At 42.1% G+C, this 21,363-nt stretch overlaps 1 protein-coding gene across 1 annotated transcript in view; it reads left to right on the forward strand.

Annotated features, from left to right (window-relative positions):
• Positions 1-21,363, forward strand: part of NDUFS4 (NADH:ubiquinone oxidoreductase subunit S4) — a 125,707-nt gene that overhangs the window by 76,932 nt on the left and 27,412 nt on the right. The window lies entirely within an intron of this gene.

Here is a 21,363-nt window from a genome sequence, read left to right on the forward strand (position 1 = left end):
CCTGTTATATGGCGTGCATTAGGAACGGCTGTGAATGAAGCTATTGTTTGTACTATGTTCTATCTGCGTATCGCCCAGACGGCACGGACCCAGCACCCTGAAAAGGTATGAGAAGCTGTGCATAGCCATGTTGATATCCAACTCTATGTAAAGTCCTTTAGAGCCAGGTAGGGAGGGTTACATAGATTTACAGTGGCGAGAAAAAGTTTGTGAGCCGCTTAGGAATTTCACATATTTCAAACCTAAAATGTTATTAGATCTTAATCGAAGTCCTAACGATGGATAAAGATAACCTGATCAAACAAATGACACAAAAACATGATACTTTTTGAACATTTAGCAACAAATTATTCAACATTCAATATTAATGTGTGGGGAAAAGTATGTGAACCTTTTCGATTCAGTACCTGGTGGCGCCCCCTTGAGCAGCAATGACTTCAAGTAAGCGTTTCCTGTAACTGATGTCAGTCTCTCACATCGGTTTTGATGAATTTTGACCCATTCCTCCTCACAGAACTGCTTCAACTCAGTGACATGTGATGGCTTCCTTGCATTGACAGCTCACTTCAGGTCCTGCCACAACATTTCAATGGGGTTTAGGTCCAGACTGTGACGAGGCCATGCTAAAACGTGAAATGTCGTCTTCTGCAGCCATTCTTTTGTATATCTGCTTGTATCTATAGGATCATTGTTTTGCTGCATCACCCACTTTCGCTTCAGCTCATGGACGCAAGGCCTGACATTCTCCTCTAGAATCTTCTGATACAATGGAGAATTCATGGTTGTCTGGCAAGCTGTCCTGGTCCTGAGACAGCAAAGCATCCCCAAACCATCAAACTCCCACCACTTTGCTTTATGTTTAGGATGAGGTTTTTCTGTTCTAACGCAGTCTTTGGTTTTCGCCAAACAACTTTCTCATTGAGGCCAAAAAGTTGTACCTTTTGACTCGTCTGTCCAGAGAACATTGTACCGGAAGATATGTGGATCATCTATGTGCGCTTTAGCAAACTTCAGACAGGCAGCAATGTTCTTTTTAGAGAGCAGTTGTTTCCTCCTCGCTGTCCTTCCATGAACACCATTCTTGTTCAGTCTTTCCTGATAGTTGATTCATAAACACTCACTTTAACCAAGGTGAGTGGCCTGCAGATCCTTGGATGTTACTCTGGGGTTCTTTGTGACTTCCTGGATGATTTTCCGGTTTGTTCTTGGAGAGATTTTGGTAGGATGACCGCTCCTGGGTACAGTGACTGACTGTGGTCTTGAACTTTCTGTAGATTATCTGTCTAACAGTGGAGTGGTTGAGCCTCAAATCCTTAGAAATTATTTGGTAATTTTTTCTGTTCTGATGTGTATCAATAACTGCTTTTCTGATGTCCTCAGATTTCTTTTGATTGTGGTATTCCCACACATCTGTATGGTGAAGACCAAACTTACAAAATTTCTGATCTTTATATAGGGTGAAGCCTCTCAAACTCTAACCTGACGATCTACCCAACTATTTAAACACCCGATTCTAATTATCCCCTTTTAATTTACCTGATGATGATAACCAGGGTTTCACTTACGTTTTCACATACCCTGACTCATAATTACTCTGCTTGTTTAATTCATACATCATTTTGTTTTAAAAGACATGGAATTAGTTACTATAGACCCTATTGGATATTTAAAAAATACTGGTTTTGATTCAAGAAGGTTATAATGGAAAACTATGGAATGTCCATAACTATCATTGGGGTTCACAAATGTTTTCTTGCCACTGTAAATCTAAATTTCAGTGCTTGGGGCTCTAGCACCTTCTCTCCCACCCCCCGCCCCCCACTCCTCCACCGTTTCCCCCCACTCCTCCTTACATAAACACTAAATTAAACTATTGGCCTAAAGCCGCAGAACCATTTAGTCAGTTGTGATTTGTTACCCTCCTCTCTTTAAATCATGCGATACGAGTGATCATGTGTGCGAGTTTAGGATAACAAGCGCTACATGTGTATATTTTGTAGATGAGCTTCTAGTGTACACTGCTTCCAAAAACATCTAAGTTTCTTCAATTGTACTGTGCAGTGTACACTCCACTTGAAAAAGACACCTTTGAGGTTTTGAAAGCTCTGTACGTTAGTTAGTCTTATCTATGAAGAATCCTCTGTTAAGAGGTTAAACAGCCTACATTGAACCTGCTTTTCTTCAGGACAATACAATTTTGAAATATGCCAGGTAAATTTGATATGCAATATACTGAAGGCGCTTTCCAAGAAATGTGGATTTGATATTTTTCTAGTTGGATATGTTCAATAGCTTTACATATTTAGACCTTTAAATGGCTGACAATGAGAAATATTGCTTCTGCTTTTAATAACAATTCCGTTTTTGTACCAAGATGGGAAGCATGGGGTCCCTGGAGCTGAGCCGCATTAATTTCAGCTCGAGGGAGCATAAGTACTTCCCGGGATGTAAATCCCCCACGTGACACAGGCCAATAGGAATCTGCAAATGTATTGACCCCCATGACGTGGTAGATTTAAAACCGCCATTATGTTTCCTCTGGAGTAAAGAGGAATGCTCTACTTTTACCGGTAAGTAACTTGGTAAGCAGGTGCTTCCCGGAGCTGATAATAAAATTGTATTGTATAGCACCGACAGTGGATGCAGCGCTGTACATAGAATTTTTTGTTTGCATGCACAACTCCCTGCCCTGATAAAGGTGACTTGCTCAATGTTACAAGGAGCTGACACTGGGATTTGAACCAGACTCCCCCGCTTCAATCCTGGTGTCCTTGTTCTCAGTGCGTGCCTTTACTCACCGAGCCACTCCTGTCCCATAATGGGGTGTTCCAGTTCAGAGTACACCTTAGTTTCCATCCTAGTGTCTAAAACATTTTTTTTTCAATGCTCAGGAAAAACTGCTGCTTTTTAGCAAAGCTAAAGAAATACATATTAATCGCACATGCATACTTTTTTTTTTTTTTTAATAAAAAATAGATGTTATTTTGTATTATAGGCTAAAGTGTTCGAAAATCCAGGTATTATTGAAATCCCAGCTCTCTGGTCAATTTTGGGCATTATCCATTCAGTAATGGCCAGAATTTTTTTTTTTTTTTTAGCCAATCCACTTTGAGTTTTCATACACACTGAGTGAGAGCAGCTCTCAGACAGGGGATGTGATTGGGAAAGAAAAAAGCGCAAGGCCCATAGGGTAATATTGTCAGATTTATGGAAAATTAAAACGTTTATAAAAACTCACAGAATAAAAATTGGTATAAGCATCTCGGTGTAAATAACAACCGCAGGAACAGGGGTGCCTGGACGTTTTCCGCTTCTTCCGATGCGTTGATGCACAGCCCTCCTCGTTGTCCCGATCAGCAACCGTTCAGCTTCCGCGTCAGCTGACTCGCGACGTCGATCGGGGGGTTGGATTATGGGCGGTCACCTGCTTCTTCTCCGAAGACGGAGCTCTAGGATCCCTGCTCACTGTGTTCTCTTAGTGCCGAGTGCCAGCCACAGCAGCAACCTTTAGCAATGTCCGCCCTACGCGTTTCAAGGACGCTTGTCCTCTTCCTCAGGGGCACGTTCACCTGAAAGCACCAGCCCCACCCTGCCTGCAAAGAGCTCCGTACAGGAGAACACTGAGGAGAAAGGTGTGTGTCCTTACAGTGTGTGTTTTGTGGTTGTAAAGGGGGGGGGCTGCAGAGTGTTTTACGGGTGTAGAGAAGGGGGGCTGAAGTGTGTTGGGTGTTGCTTCAGTGTGTGTGTGTGTGTGTGTGTGTGTGTGTGTCGCAGCTTTATTGTATGTACAATTTTATTTTAATAAACACGTACTTCAAAAGCATAAGAACATTTACACGATCATGCTGATGAAAATCAATGACTATTAAAGTCTATCTTTTTTTTAATGAAAATGTAAAAAAAAAATCAAACGCCTGTAATAGTAATAAACTGCTCAGAACAGGGCATTACTGCCCAATAATGACCTGACTGGGTTACCTTGGCTTTGCCTCAGGCCTTCAACTTTTCCACCCAGGGCTTTATTGGCCAGTAATGTGCTATTCTTCAGGGATTAATACTTGAATAAAGTAATCAATCTAAGATTGTTTAAACCTACACACTGGACACGACTTGTATTTCAATGTACGCACACATTTATTAAAGGATATCTTGCATTTTAGCATAAAATGTATAATCTGACATATGTAGCTGATGGATTTGTTACATCGAGAGAGACATATTAAGCTCATACTGTAGCTGCTGCTTTTTGTCATTCTGACCCTATAATTTGTCATATAAAAGGCTCCTGGTGAAAGGTGTAATACGAATATAATCATTTTATGCCATCTCTGTTCTCTCATTTATAATTTTTATCCTGATAAATTACCTGGTTTCTTCCCAATCTTGTTCTAATAGGTTTTCTCATGGAAACTGCGCCAATAAAACATGCCTCATAATGGAACATGTCTTTTTTTTTTATTTTATTTTTTCCATAAGTCCTGTTAAAACCTGTGTGGAGGAAACAGATTTCATATATTTAAAAAAAAAAATGTATTTATATCATTCATTGCAAGTGTAAACTTTTAAGGTTAAGTGGGTTGGGCAAACGGAAGTCATTATTAAGTCCAGCGGCATTTTTGTGGGTTTTTTTAAGGCATAAGCTAATTTATGCAGTCTTTATTTCAGTGAAATGGTGCCAATGGGAGGTTTCTTGAGAGCAGCTGCACTTCTTCAGTGTAACACTAATTTACCACAGGCTTGACTGCCACAAACAGACCTTTTAAACCTGATATATAACCAGGATAAAGTATGGGGGGGGGGGAACTATTGTTCGCTGTGGTTTGCACTTGAACCCCTTCATACAAATTATGTGGCAGAGTGCAGACATTGCTAAAAAATTGATTCTTTGATGTCATAATAGTCATTGAAATGTGTGAAACTCTGTCTTTGAAAGGAAAAGAGGAGCAGAGCTCGGAATCCTGGGTGGTTGTTGGAAGCTGCTTGGGAGGTTGTTTTTGCAGTTTCATTCCGATTTCCGCTTGTTTTCCTACCCTGCTCGGAGGAAACCTTTAACTACAGAAATATTACAGCCTGTTTTTTCAGCACCCTGAGACCTTATACTTGGTTTGAAATACTTTTGCAACGTACTTCTCTGTTTTGTTGTAACCACTCAACGCATACCAGGTTGTGTGCACTGTAGGCAAATATTAATTTAATTCAATTTAGTGCCATCCAGCTCCTGATGCATTGAATATGGCAAACTTGGCACCTCAGGCATCTGAACATGTGTGGCGTCTTCGATGTGGATTTTTTTTTTTTTAAAAGCTACTGCACACCGTTGTTGGAGCTAATATAAGAGACGTTCACAACACTGAATATTTGTATAAAAATCAGTGTTCCGATCTTGTCCAGGACCACAATAGTCCATGTAAGACTATCCATCCTGTCCATGTAGAAACGTTATAAGGTATAGTGTAGAAAGTAATAAGGTTGTTGGACGAAGCCATTTGAGGTTTTTGTTGAGATCGGTGAATGGGATGAAAAAATAGATTTGTGTAAAACCAGGTGTACCCTAACCACACAGCCGTCAAACAAGGCCAGTATAAGAGTAATCTATTCAAAGGGAGAATCAAATCAGTTGCAAGTTTCTGAGGCATGGACTCGTGGAACAATTATTATACTTATATAATTGTACTAAAGAAATTCAGTGCCGGAGTAATTAAGGAGTAATATTACCTTGGCGGGCTAAATGGTTCAAATCCTAGCACTTGCTCTCCTTGGATAAATCAATTAATTTCCCTGTACCTCAGGCACCAATAAATTGATTGTAAACTCTTAAGGCAGTGTTTTGTGCTTGCAACAATTCTGCTATGAAAGTAACAAATATACTTGGTGTCCCAGTTGAGACCTGACACATGCCAGATGACACAGATGATGTAGTTATGGATGCTTTAGCTTCCTTGTTTCAGCTCTCTGCTAATAAACAAGTGTGAGATGTTGCGGTACATTTTCAAGGCAGAAACGGCCGTAAAATATTGGTGCATATACCAAACTCTTGACTTTAATCTCACTACATTTGCTATAGGCCAGGGGTAATAATAATAATAGCATGTTCTTGTATAGCGCTGCTAATTGTATGCAGCGCTTTACAGAGACATTTTGCAGGCACAGGTCCCTGCTCCGTAGAGCTTACAATCTATGTTTTTGGTGCCTGAGGCACAGGGAGATAAAGTGACTTGCCCAAGGTCACAAGGAGCCGACACCAGGAATTGAACCAGGCTCCCCTCTCAGTGTCAGTCAGTGTCTTTACTCACTGAGCCACTCCGTAACTCCAGTCTTGAAGGGGCCACCAACAGGTCATGTTTTAAGGATATCCCTGCTTAAGCACAGGTAGCTCAATCAGTGGCTCAGTCAATGACTGAGCCACTTGTGCTGAAGCAGGGATATCCTTAAAAACTGATATGTTGGAGGCCCTTGAAGACTGGAGTTGTCCACCCCTGCTATAAACTGTAACTGTTGACAGACCATCCAAAGAGTTCCATGTGTGTCGTAATGTCTACAGATCTTTTAAATCCTCACGTATTTTTCATGTGTTCACACAATTACATTTATGAAAAACGCTCTTGTTGGTCCATTGAAGAATCTGCACTAGTTCCAGATTAGCGCAAACTACAGATTTGAAGTATTTCCTTAATACTTAAATTTGCACTATATTATCAAACAAGATCATGTTTTAACATTGCTTTGTACACTGCTGTACATCAGGTACTTTACTTTAAGCCAAACATATTCAGTAATTGTAAGAAAATACCAAGATAGGAAGCGAATTGCATCTTTTCTGTCTTATTGTATGTGCATCAATATCATCTGAAATATACATTTTTAAGTATGTGTTCTTTTAGGGTTTTTGTTAAAAAAATTTATACAAACCATAAAAAGAAACAAAAAAAACCTAAAGTATAACATTCTGAAAGACACTTTGAGGTAAGTTTATTTAGTATGCGAATTTATAACACCTCTTCTGTTAATCTCATATAGCATATTTGTTTTCATAAATACATAGTGTTCTGTAGCATTTGAGGCCTCAAATGTGTTTGTCTTTATTACTTTAGGCCTCTTTATCCCTACAAGATCAAAATAACTGCCTTTGCATTGGCTGCTCATTTTCTTTCCCATTTTGCAGCCGAAGGCTTCCCAGCACTGCGACTGCGCGGCGATCTTTAAATGACCTCCAAAGTGAAGAGTTCAGCCTGGTGCCACATAGTTCTTTTCAAGAGTTCATATTGTTGCCGTGGAATTGTAGAGCCAGAGCTTTCACCTATTGAAATGTCACTTAAAGGATAGGTTTTCTTGTCACTAGCCAAAGCCATGTAGATGAAACAATCACAATAGAGTGCTGTAATGCGTTTTAAAAGTGTGAGAAATCAGTTTGTCTAGACTCCGAGTGCGCCGACAAGGAATAAGGATTTTAGAGCTTCTGTGCCCTTTAGGTGTCAAGCATGTGATAGATGCCAAGCCTTTTTATTCCATATCTTTGGCAACAAGTCAGCTATGCTATAGTAGTAACTTGCATGTCTGCTGAACAGAAAAATAGCTGTTCTGTGTCAAGAGGGCTTGGGCTGAAAAATACAGAAACATGATGCCCTACAAATCCTGTTTAGTTTTCATCAAGTAGATATTTTAACACATTTTGTACGCTTGCAAAAGACTTAACTGCTCTTTTAAAAATAGCAAAATCCGCACAAGGCTATATACTGCTTTCACATTCAAAATGTTAGATAAGATTTGAAGTGCATTTTTTCGTCCTTCTGGTTATAACTTTCCAGATGCAGAAAATAAAAATGCCTGCTAATACATAGTAATATTTCAGACTCTTTAAAGTAAATCTGTTGTATTTATAAACTTTTGCTGTGCAGAATTAACGTTTTTAAAATGCTTTCTTGATTTTGTAGGGGAAATATATCTTTTTACGTAAACCCAAAATATAGTTACATAGTAGATGAGGTTGAAAAAGACGTACGTCCATCAAGTTCAACCTATGCCAAATTTATACAACAGATGCTTTATCCTATATCTATACTTACTTATTGATCCAGAGGAAGGCAAATAAAAAACCCCAGTGACATATCATCCAATGATATCTCATAAGGGGAAAAATAAATTCCTTCCTGACTCCAAGAATTGCCAAATCAGATTACTCCCTGGATCAAAATCCTTCCCATGTTTACTTATTTGGTGTATTCCTGTATTCCTTTCTAAAAAGATATCCAACCTTTTTTTTTTATATAAATCTATTGTATCTGCCATCACCGTCTCCAGGCTGCCAACAGAAATCATGGGACCCAGGACAAATAAAAGGAGCAGACACCACCCCCCCAAACCCATAGCGCACCTACCACGGAAAAATATTTTTTAGCGCGCAACTTTTACTTAACTTTCACTTAACTGTTTTCTTTATTTTTTTATTACTTAAATTTTATTGAGCATTTTTTTTTGCATACGAAATAAAAATTAACAAAACATATAACAGATAAAGGGGGGGTCGGGAAGGGGGGGAAGGGGTAGCATTTGTAAAAATATAGCATTGTACACAACAATTTAATTAACACATGTATCACTCTGTTCCAAATATACTAATCTATATATGGGGATATACCTGCATGGCGAAACCAAGGGGCCCAAATCTCAGAAAATTGCGAGGTAGAGCCGTTCAGATAGGCTGAGGGTTTTTCCATATAAACTATATGCCAAATTTTGTTATTTATTTGGTTTAAGGATGGGGGGCAGGTTGTTTCCAATTTTTGGCAATTGTACACCGTGTAGCATTTAACATTTGGGCTAGTACTCTAGCTTTTTTTCGGGGAATATTGGCTATTGGCTTGCCTAGCAATATATATACTGGGCCATGTGGGACAGTGATTTCTAGGATCTTGTGTATTAAGGTGAACACTTCCGTCCATGTTTGTTGTTGTTGGATTTTGGGACATGACCAGAATATATGCAGAATATTCCCCACTTCACCACAACCACGCCAGCACAGAGGGGAGACCCCTGGGAGAAAAGAGTGCAGTCTGGCAGGAGTCATATACCATCTGAATATTGACTTGTAAATATTCTCTTTTATTACAATGCACAATGAATTTTTGGAGGCAGCTTCCCAGATGTCTTTCCACGTATCGAGATCTATACAGACGTTAAGATCTTTTTCCCAGGATACCATATAGTTATCGGGGGTTTGATTGCTCTTGATAGAGGATAGACTTTGATATATTCTGGAGATAATGCCCTTTGTGTGGGGCTGGTGTAGACACCAGTCCTCAAGCAGAGTTGAAGCATGGGGTTGACTTGATTTGTAGACTGACTGGATATAATGCCTAACCTGGAGAAATCTGAAAAAATCGGAAGAGGGAATATCATGATTCGTTTGTAGATAAGCGAATGGGGGGACTTTCCCTTGAACGAGAATATCTTTGACTCTCGTGAGTCCTTTTTGAACCCAGGTATGGGAGAGCGGGTTTTCTGTGTAAAAAGGAAGGGAGGGGTCCAAGAATAGGGGTTACATGAGGGAAGGGGTAGGTTAGTTAAAACTTGGATTTGAGGGAGTCCCAGATATTACAGGCAAAGGATATCACCGGGTTCTTGAAACTCTCAGGTGGTCTAGACTTTTTGTTGAGCCAGAGAAGATTTTTTATTCTGCATGGGGAACAAATCAAATCCTCTATCTCGACCCACCTCCTTTCGGTTGGGTTTGAATGCCAGCTAACAAGTTGCCCTAATTGAGCTGCTCTATACAGTAGTAGTTTTGTAAGTTCGGAAGAGCTAAGCCTCCTTCTGATTTGGACTTATAAAGAATATCTTTGCGAACTCTAGGTTGCCTGTTTTGCCAGAAAAAGTTCAAAATTTGCTTCTGAATATTATTTAGATCTTTCTGACAGATTTTAACCGGGAGAGTTTGAAAGAGATAGTCGAGGTAAAATATTCATTTTAATAGTGGTTATTCTCCCAAACCAGGATATTATATATGGGTTCCAAGTGGCTAAGTCATTGACTATCTGGTCAAAGAAGGGTTTAAAATTTGCGTTGTATAAAGTTGAATAATTTTTTGTTAGTTGAACCCCTAGATATCTAATATGGTTCGCGTTCCATTTAAAGTCAAAATTTAGTTGGAGTAATTTTCTAATTCTTTAAGGAGATATAAACTAAGGGCCATGGATTTGGAATGATTAATTTTATAACCTGAAAGTGAGCCGAATTCTGATAGAACATGAAAAAGGTTAGGGAGGGATGTGAGAGGTTTTGAAAGCGTCAATAGTATATCGTCCGCAAAAAGAGCTATTTTGAATTCTTCCTGGTCAACAGAAATACCCGCAATATTGGGGTTCATCCTTATCTGGCATGCTAATGGTTCTATGGCTAAGGAAAACAACAAAGGTGAGAGCGGACAACCGTGCCTAGTTCCATTTAATATTGAAAAGGGGTCAGACAAAGAGCTGTTCGTCCTCACAGTGGCTGTTGGTGTGGAGTATAGTGTGTTTATACTATTTAAAATTTTGGCTGTGAATCCCATCTGCGAAAGCGTAGCTGACATAAACTGCCAATCTAATCGATCGAACGCTTTTTCTGCGTCTAGAGAGAGTAATAGAGATGGGCACTTTGTAAGATTTGCTACGTGTATTAGATTCACTGTCGTCCTTGTGTTGTCAAGGGCTTGTCTGCCCAGGACAAACCCCACCTGGTCTGGATGAACCAATTTAGGGAGGATACTATTTAATCTGTTGGCCGGGATCTTTGCGTATAGTTTTAGGTCTGTATTTAACAGCGAAATAGGTCTGTAGCTAGAACACAACAGAGGATCTTTCCCCTCTTTGGGAATTACCACTATGGTAGCTTGGAGCATATCTCTAGGAGGGGGAAGGCCTAGTTGTATCTCATTGAATACTTTGGTAAGAAATGGGAGGAGAGTTGTGGAATATTTCTTGTAATAAAGATTAGAAAATCCATCCGGACCAGGGGCCTTCCCAATTTTCAGGGATTTTATTGCTTCCATAATTTCCAGGGGCTCTATTGTTTTTTCAAGGTTTGTGATGTCATTTGGGTCTAGAGGGGGGGAGGGAGGGTTGCAGGGAGGGGCGGGTTGTGCAGGGAGGGGTGGTTTGGGCAGGGCAGGGAGGGGCGGGGCAAAGGGCAGGGAGGGGCGGGGCAAAGGGCATGGAGGGGCAAAGGGCAGGGAGGGGCGGGGGGGCCAAAGGGCAGGGAGGGGGCGGGGGGCCCAAGGGAAGGGAGGGGGAGGGCAACGGGCAGGGGGAGGGTGGGCAGGGGGCAAAGGGCAGGGGGAGGGAGGGCAGGGGGCAAAGGGCAGGGGGAGGGAGGGCAGGGGGCAAAGGGCTGACGGGGCAGGGGGCAAAGGGCAGGGGGATGGCAGGGGGAGGGAAGCCAGGGGGCAAAGGGCAGGGGGGGCATGGAGGGAAGAGGGGGGGCAAAGGGCAGGGGGAGTCAGGGACGCGGTAATTCCCCTGCGTTTCCTCAGCTTGCACACGGCCGCGTTCCTCTTCCTCCGGGTACCGGCCGCCCTCCTCCTCCACCTCGGGCTCCTCAGCGGAGAGGCTGAGACGCTCCGGTGAGGAGGTGCTGTGCCTTTCGCGGGGAGAGGCGGAGACAGCCGGAGGAGCGGCCTCTGGGACGGGTGCGGCCTGTGTGAGGGGAGAGCCGCAGAGAGCGTGCTCTGTGTGTGTGTAATAAGCGGGGCAGGGGGTGAACGGGGGGGGAGGGGGCGGGAGGGAGGGCGGGGGGGAGGGGGCGGGGGGAGAGCACTGGGTGAGGGAGTGGCCTATGGGTGGGGAGCGCTCTCGGGGATGGTCAGCTGGGGGAGCGGCCTATGTGAGGGGAAAGCCGCAGAGAGCGTGCTCTGTGTGGGTGGGGGGGGGGGATAAGCGGGGCGCGGGGTAAACGGGGGGGGGGGGGGTGAGTGGGGATGGTCAGCTGGGGGAGCGGCCTATATGAGGGAAGAGCCGCAGAGAGCGTGTGTGTGTGTGTGTGTGTGTGTGTGTGTGACCTTTGGCCCGTCACTCCGCCTCAGGCCAAAGAGAGGTGTGCGGGGGCGGGCGGGCCAAGGAAGCAATTTCATTGGCCTGGCCCAAGGTCCAATGGGATTGCCGCTAGGGACATAGGGAGACACATACAGACATTGCCTCATAAGACGCTTTCAGAAATATATAGTAGATGTTATGAATTTTAGCTTTAGCTTGTTTTTGCTTTAATTTACGTGCCAACATTTTACCTGCTTTATTACTTTTTTCATAGTATTTCTGTTGAGTCCATCTTATAGCTCTTTCTGCGTTTGACACTAACAAGACGTTTAGTTCGCCCCTCACTTAGATTATTTGCCTGTAATTTTTCCGGGAGGGGTTTGACTTGTGAATAAATTCTAGCTCTGATAATTTTTGTATTAGTATTTCAATTTCTTTTTTTTTTTCCAAAAAGCCAGGGCAATCAGTTTGCCTCTTATCACTGATTTTGTTGGCTTCCCAAAGGGTAAAAGAGGAAACCTCTGGGGTATTGTTTATTTCAAAATGTTGGGCCAGATCTTTTTCTATTAGTTGGAGATTTTGTGGGTTCAATAGTAGGGATTCATTCAAGGACCACGACCTTGTTATATTTTTGGGAGTGAGGCCTACTAGTCTGATTATAAGTGTAGTGTGGTCTGACCAAGCAGAGGGGGCGATTACTGCTGAGGAGATATTGTCACTAATTTGTTGGTCTATTAGGATATAGTCAATTCGAGAATAGCTATCGTGGGGGTGAGGGAAAAAAAGGAAAAAACCTTTACTTTGTTATTTACTAATCTCCAGGAGTCTACCAACAGCTCCTTGGTCATAGATACGAGACCCCGAGTAGAGGGAGCTATTTTTTGTGGCGGTGGGAGACTGGGGGAGTTATCTAAATTTGGGTCCATAATTGCGTTCAAGTCTCCTGCTAAAATTAAAAGGCCTTTCTGGACGGAAAGGATTAAACTTTTTAGTTCTTAGAAGAAAGATTCTTGATTGTCATTAGGGGCGTAAGTGTTGACTATTGTTATATCGGTAGAGTCCAGTGACCCAGTAATAATTAGAATTGCTTAACTGTTTTCTTATTGTAATGCGGAAAAAAACATTACATTTTGTGGGCGGCTGGGGGGGGTTTGGGGCGTGACTGGCAAGCTAATTCCAGGGGCGTGACTGGCAAGCTAATTCCAGGGGCAGGAGCAAGAGAAGCTGGGTTGACACACGCAGGGGAAGCTCAATTGGCTCGCACGGGCTCGCCCCGGCGCTTCACCTCTGTCCCTAGTGTGCAGAATAACCCCTGACACAGGAACCACATACAGTAACCACTTACACCAGATTATGGATAAAACAGTTTACTATATACAACACAATATAACAATAACCACATGACACCCTGTAACACTGGCCTAGTGCAGGCCGTAACCCCACACCATATCCCCAAGAGTCCCCCACCCACCCAAGTGTGAGACAGCGCTGCCCACCAAGTTGTGATGAGGGTTGGTGTATGATGAAGGTACAGATGCTGTACTTGGATGATGGATCCGAAAGCGTGATCCACGACGTCGCATCCGCTACGTTGGGTGGCGTCCCGCCAGACAGTCCCACCATGAAGATAGTCTCTATCTTGAGTGATGGTCTGAGTCCAGACACGATAGTCAGGGCTGCACAGTGGGTGAACTTTGTCCCTGAACCCAGCGAATAACTAAAGGGGCAAGGTCCCTACCTAGGGCCTGTCCCTGTTGCAACGACAATCTATGGAATGGCTCAGGGCCTATCTGGGGCCTATGGGGGTAACCTGGCCTAGTGCAGGGGCTACTGCTCCCTAAACTGCTCCCAGCTCTGACTAACTTCCTGACTCCGGTGCGCAACAATGTATCCCCTTTGCAGCAGGAGAATCTGTAAAGCCCTATTGGCTGTTGTGGGTCAGCTGGGCTCCAGCCCCTGGGGTTGCTGGGAGTTGTAGTCCCTTGGGGACCTCTTTGCTATTGTGGCCGCGTGCGCCTGCTTCACTTCGCATGCGTGACATTGTAATGGCCGCCGCTTTGCGTTAACTTCTGCGCATGCGCAACCACTAGCGCCAATCCCAATATGGCTGTCGTAACTCCTGGAGCTACACTGCGCATGCACGAGCGCATTAAACATGGCGGTGCCTGGCTGTAGATGCCGCCGGAAGCCCCCAGCGACGAGCTCGCCCCCGCAGCTCCCCGGCACAGCGTGGGTGTCCCCCCCCATCCATTGCCCATTTAATGCAAGATAAGATCTTGTTTGTACATGCAGCTACTGCATGACTTTGGGCACTATTGCTAAGCCTGCTGTCTACAAGCACTCCTAAATCCTTCTCATCAAGGATTCCCCTAATTTATCCCCATTTAATTTGTAAGTCGCCTGTTTATTATTCTTTCCAAATGCATAACGTTACATTTATCTGTATTAAACCTCATCTGCCATTTACCTGCCCAAGTTTCCTGTCTCTCAAAGTCCTCCTGGAAAGAAATTACATCTTGCTCTGATTCTTCTACCTCTCACAATTTAGTATCGTCCACAAAGATGGAGACTTTGCTCTCGATGCCAACCTCAAGGTCATTAATAAACAAGTTAAAAAGCAGGAGTCCCAGTACCGATCCTTGAGGTACTCCACTCGCGACTTTAGCCCAACCTGAAAAAGTTCCTTTTATGACAACCCTCTGTTGTCTGTCCTTTAACCAGTTTTCAATCCAGGTGCATATATTATTGCTGAGTCCAATTTTTGCTTTATTTTGTACACCAACCTCTTGTGTGGAACCGTATCAAACGCCTTTGCAAAATCTAAGTAGACCACATCAACTGTATTACCCTGGTCTAAATTCTTACTTACCTCCTCAAAGAAACTAATCTTAGTTTAGCATGATCTATAAATCCATGCTGACTATTACCAATAATATTGTTTTCCATTAGGTATTCCTGAATATTATCCTGTATTAAACATTCAAGTAGCTTCCCCGCTATTGAAGTCAGGCTTACGGGTCTGTAATTCCCCGTTAGTGATCTAGCTCCCTTTTTAAATATAGGGACCACATCTTCTTTATGCCAATCTTGTGGTACTGGGCCTGTGGAAATGGAGTCCTTGAATATTAAATGTAATGGTTTGGCTATTACTGAACTTAACTCTTTGAGAACTCTTGGATGTATGCCATCGGGGCCAGGTGCCTTATTTGCTTTCATTTTTTTCAAGCCGCCTATGAACTTCTTCCTAAGTTAACCAATTTTTCATTAATATGAAAGTTGTGGCTCCCTCCTGCGGCACTACTATTGAAATTGATTATTCCCTGGTAAACACAGAGGGTCATGTGACTGCTTTAGCTGTATAAAACTAATACCCCTCCTGCATTTGCAGGAACTGCATTGCCATGTTATAGTGAGCCATTTAAAGTGAGCTTTTAAGTGACAAGTTATAGTTAGACTATAGTTTGACTAGAGGTGACTGGTTACTGCATCTTTCTGCAAACTCTTTTACTCATGACAACAAACGGTAATCTATTCAGATCACACTATGATCCCATTCTTGCTAACCTGCATATTTTAACCCCCCACCCCTTTACAACTTATTTCACTGCAGCCTCTCCCAAAACTGACTGCACAATACACTGAAACCATGAACTGACTCCAGCATTGCAATGCACCAAAACATTTGACAAGGAACAGGCACACCCCTGCTGTTTAGTCTGCACAAACTCACTTTGCTCACAAAGGCTCCTTGCAGCATTACCTACCTCTGGCATAATGAACCTGCTATGTATCTTAATTTTTTTCTTTCTCCTGGCATCATGGAGATGTTACTCCCTCTATCCACTACAAACTCCTCCATCCTGGCCCACACCCAACATCACCATACACCCTGGACTACTCAAAAGCCTTACACTATCTACTGAATGTTGGTGGAGAACTCTAAAAAGCAGCACACCAACCACTGCTCACTCTAATGGCAAACACCACAAATTTACAACCTGCAAACAACTACCCAAATTCCTACTCGTACTGTTACTCTTTAGCAGGTGATATTGAACCTAACCCAGGTCCTCCCATTTCAGCTCTGTCCCATGCCCCTGAGAATTCCACCTTTAAATTCCAAAAAGGGCTATCTGTCGCCCATATAAATATCTGGAGCCTGCTGCCCAAACTGGACGAACTAAGGGCATGGTGCCTTATGCATAAACCCAAAGCCATCATTCTTACAGAAACATGGCTATCCCCTAAAACTCCTGATGCAAATATCGCCATTCAGGGATACTCCATTTTTAGGAGAGATAGGTCAAAGAGAGGAGGAGGGGTGTTATTTTCTATTACAGACACTTTACAATTTACACTGTTAAATTGCCCACCAAGCCCACCCTCTTTTGAAATTCTAGTTGGCAAAATCTGCCTCCCCTTTTCTAAGCCAATCTTGCTTGCTGGCATCTACTGCCCCCTAAAGCCCCTCTACAATCCCTAACTGATATCACCCAATTTCTTGGCTCCATTTCCTCTCTGAATGAGAAGAGTGAGCTGCTAGTTCTTGGGGATTTCAACTTCGATTGGCTTGACCCTAAAAACCACAAAATCCAGATACAACTCAAGTCACTTAACCTATCGCAACTCATTTCCCAACCCACACAGATAAACCTGAAATCGCATAACCATTCTTTGCTAGACTGGATTCTCTCCTCAAACCCCAGCAGAATCCAATCCTCTGGCATCCTTCCTGACATTTTCAGTGACCATGCAATAGTGTACTGTGTAAGGAAAATTAAACCGCCCCAATCAAACCCTAAAGTTCTCCTCACTAGAACATTTAAAAACTTCAACCCACAACAGTTTCTGGATGACCTTACCAACTGCCCATGGCACAGAATCGATTTAATTCCCGACCCTGATTCTGCACTCGACTATTTCCAATCCGAGTTCTTAAAACTCTGCGATACCCATGCTCCACTACGCAAAATAAGGGTAACAACTGACCTTATTGCACTCTACCAGCTCAGGGATACCTTGTGGAAAAGCTACAAAGTAACTGGTACTAACAAGGATCTCAATCACTACAGATGCATGCGGAACATGTGCACAAGGCAAACAAGGCATGCAAAAGCACAATATTACTCTGACAATCTCCATCAAAATACAACAAACCCAGATAACTTCTGGAAGGTTATCAACAATATATTCTAGCCTCCTAACCATCAACAACCAAGTAATATCACTAAGGGGGATATTACTCTGACAAACCCCACTGACATTGCAAATGCATTCAATGATTACTTTGTGGGGTGTGCCACTAACTTATTAGCAAAACGCAGCCCAAACCACAAACCTGAATCTCATCCTGGGAGTACCCCTATAGTCCCACCCCTTCCCAACACTGCCCACAATTTTCAATTTGGCCCAGTATCTGAAGAGGAGATTATACAAGCGCTCCTCAAACTAAAACTAAGCAGCCAATGTGGACCTGACTTACTACAATCTAGGTTACTACGACTTGGTGCCAGAGCCATTGCAAAACCAATTGCGTCCATAGTCAACTCTATCCTGTCTGCAGGCCATATCCCTAAGACCTGAAAAACTGCCAGAGTTGTTCCAATCTTCAAAAGTGGGGACAAAAACACTGTCTCAAACTACAGGACAATCTCACTTCTCCCAATTCTATCCAAAGTCATGGAAAAATGTGTCCACTCCCAATTAAGCGATTTCTATACTAAGACAAATTTCCCTAGCCAATTCCAATCTGGGTTTCATCCCAAACACTCCACGTAACTACCCTGCTAAAAGTTTGCAATGAAATCCTGTGTGGAATGGAATGGGGACAACTCACTGGTGCAGTATGCCTAGATTTTGCAGAGCTCTGGAATAGTGAAGCATGCTTTAAACTGGTTTCAGTTCTACCTATCAGGAAGATCCCAACATGTGTCCATCTCAGGCTCTAACTCCAACCCCCTGGATATCACCTGTGGTGTCCCGAAAGGCTCTGTTCTGGGGCCCCTACTCTTCTCAGTGTTCATTAATGATCTTCCCACAGCTTATAAGAAAGCCTCAATACACATGTATGCAGACGACACAATCCTATATGCACACAGCCATAACCTCTCTGACCTTCAACACATACTTCAGTCTGACTTTTTGAGACTCGAAAACTGGATTTCCCAAAACAAACTGTTTTTAAATACTGACAAGACTGTAACAATGGTATTTGGGACCAAGACTAAATTTTTAAAGCTTCCAGTGACTGAGCTCCTGATTAGAACCAACGCTAACACCACCCTAACCCCTGTCACTAGTTTTAAATATCTGGGCATATGGTTTGACTCCCACTTAACCTTTGGGATACACATTGATACCCTGACAACCAAGACCTATGCCAAACTAGGGGTACTTTACAGGAACAAATCCTCCTTAAGTCTTCTGGTCAGAAAGTGTATCGCACAGCAGATGCTAATGCCAGTTATTGACTATGGAGACATAGTATATTACTCGGCACCTCAAACCCACCTTAGCAAACTTGACACCCTCTACAATTCAATTTGTCGTTTTGTTCTCCAATGCAACTACAACACACATCACTGCGATATGCTCAAAGAACTAGATTGGTCATCACTAGAGTCTAGGCGCAAAGTTCACCTTTCCTGTCTTGCCTTTAAATTCTTCATGGGCAAGCTACCCAGCTATCTGAACAAGCTCCTCACCCCTACCACTTGCAGCACTTATCACCTGAGATCAGACTCCAAAAGACTGTTCATGGTCCCAAGGCTCAACAAAGTATCCGGACGTTCCTCCTTCTCCTACCGTGCACCCCAAAACTGGAACAACCTACCAGAGACTCTCACATCCACCACCAGTTTAAGTTCTTTCAAATCTAAGGCTGTCTCACATTTTAATCTGGTCTGTAACTGTTTCATACGCCCATAATATATATTTTCTTTAACTGTGCACGCAATGTCTTGTATATAATGTATACCCTGTTCATTTATGTAACTGTATTTGTAACCATGTATTATTTGTTTTACTCTGTGCCCAGGACATACTTGAAAACGAGAGGTAACTCTCAATGTATTACTTCCTGGTAAAAATATTTTATAAATAAATAAAAAAGAATTTGTTTAATACCTCTGCTTTTTCCTTATCTCCAATAATCTGCCTGCCCATCTCGCACTGAAAGGGTCCTATATTTTCTTTTTTGATTTTTTTTATTATTAAGGTACTTAAAGAACTTTAGGGTTGACCTTACTTTCTTTTGCAATCCTTTTTTCATTATCCATTTTTGCTAATTTGATTGCTCTTTTACAATATTTGTTACATTCCTTATAATTTTGATACGATGCCTCTATCCCTTCTGACTTGAATCTAAATACCTGCCTCTTCTTGTCCATTTCCTCCCCTACCTGTTTATATAGCCACATTGGTTTTGACTTATTTCTTTTATACTTATTTTATACTTATTACCCAAGGGTATACACTGATAAATGTGCTTTTCTAACAATGTTTGAAAGACTGCCCATTTATCTTCTACATTTTTCCCTGCAAAATCATCATCCCAATGTATTTCTTGTAGATTAGTCCTCAGTTTATTCAAATCTGCCATTCTAAAGTTTAAGGTCTTTGTTGAACCCAAGTAATCTGTTTTTTGATCATTTATTTCAAATGAGACCATGTTATGATCACTGTCACCCAAATGTTCCAGGACTTGAATATTTGCTATTACTTCTACATTGTTTGATATTACCAAATCCTCTCCTGGTTGGTTCCTCAATAAGTTGGGTCATATAATTGTCTTTAAGCACCCCCAAAAACCTGTTCCATTTTGGTGTAATGCTAATCTCCTTGCCCCAGTCTATGTCTGAATAATTAAAATCACCCATTATGCAAACATGACCTAGTTTTGATGTCTTCTCCACTTGCAAAAGTATTTTAGCTTCATCAATCTCACGATATTTGGTGGTTTATAGCATATTCCTACAAACATTTTCTTTGTACTTTTACCTCCACTGCTAATTTCTATCCACAAAGTCTCTACATTTTCATCATTTCCTTCATAAAATCTTCCCTTATAATAGGTTTTAGATCCGGTTTAACATATAAGCATACTCCCCCTCTTCTATTTGCTCGATCCTTCCGAAAAAGGGAATAACCCTCTAAATGAACTGCCCAGTCATTGGTTTCATCCCATGTTTCGGTAATGCCTATATCATACTGCTCCCTTGCAGCTATTAATTCAACCTCTCCCATTTTCTGTCAGGCTTCTTCCATTAGCAAGCATGCATTTCAGTTTTTTTTTGTTTTAGCCTGTACTATTATATTATCTGCGCCTTCCTTTCTGCGCCAATTTGGTTTAGTCCTTAGAAGTTTTCTAGTATTTGTCTGCCATGTTTGCATGGGAAAATGTGGGGTAAGGAAACCGTGTCATAGGGATAAATTTTATTTATTCTGAAGCAGTCGTTCAGATCGTTTTTTTTTTTTTTTTCGGGCGCAAACCCCCATTAGTCTATGGGTATTCTTGGCCGAAAACAGACGCTCTGGAGTTTATAGCATTTACCCTGTAGAAAAATAGGAGCCCAAATCAGACCATAAAGCAGAAATGCATTCATAATCTTGTTATTTTTAAGCTCGCTTGCTCTCTCTCTCTCGCTCGCTCTCTTGCTCTCTCGTTGAAACGATTTAGGAAGTGACTTCACTTATTTTGAAATGGGCAGCCGTATTCCATGAATCTTCACCAATCGATCACGGGAGAATGGATTGTCCGGCAGCTTTGATTAGTTGCTTTGCCGTAAATCTAAGAAACTGCTGCATTTATTAAAACAAACAAAAAACGGATAAGAGGAAATGCTGCTTTAAAATGTTAGCAGCTAAATTTCACACAAAATCATAGCATCTAATTTTTCTTATGTTGGGGACAGCAAGATTCGTTTGGCTTTGACATTTATCCATGAAGTTGCTAGCAAGAGAAAAAACGCATTGAACATGTCATCTCCATAACTATGTTTGCACAACCAAGCAGACATAATAATGTATGTGCTATTGCTATGCAGACATAACATGTACTTATTATGTCAGGGCATAAAGCCACTCAAATTTGGCAAGGTCTAATGATATCATCGCGATTAAAAAAAAAAAAAAAAAACCTTTTAAGATTTAACACATTTATTGCTGCATGGACCACACCCGGTTTAGTATAATGAAACATCTTGTAGTTTGGCTTACACGAAAAATATTTAGCGGTCTAATATTTTAATATGCAAAATGTCTCAGACAGGTCTGCAACCTTGCTTTTTCCCCATTAGCTCTCAGCATACAATGCTTCTACTGCAGCCAGGGATTCTGGGAAATAACATGCAGATGAGCA

The sequence above is a fragment of the Ascaphus truei genome, chromosome 1 (assembly GCF_040206685.1).
Source record: "Ascaphus truei isolate aAscTru1 chromosome 1, aAscTru1.hap1, whole genome shotgun sequence".
Taxonomy (NCBI): Eukaryota; Metazoa; Chordata; class Amphibia; order Anura; family Ascaphidae; genus Ascaphus; species Ascaphus truei.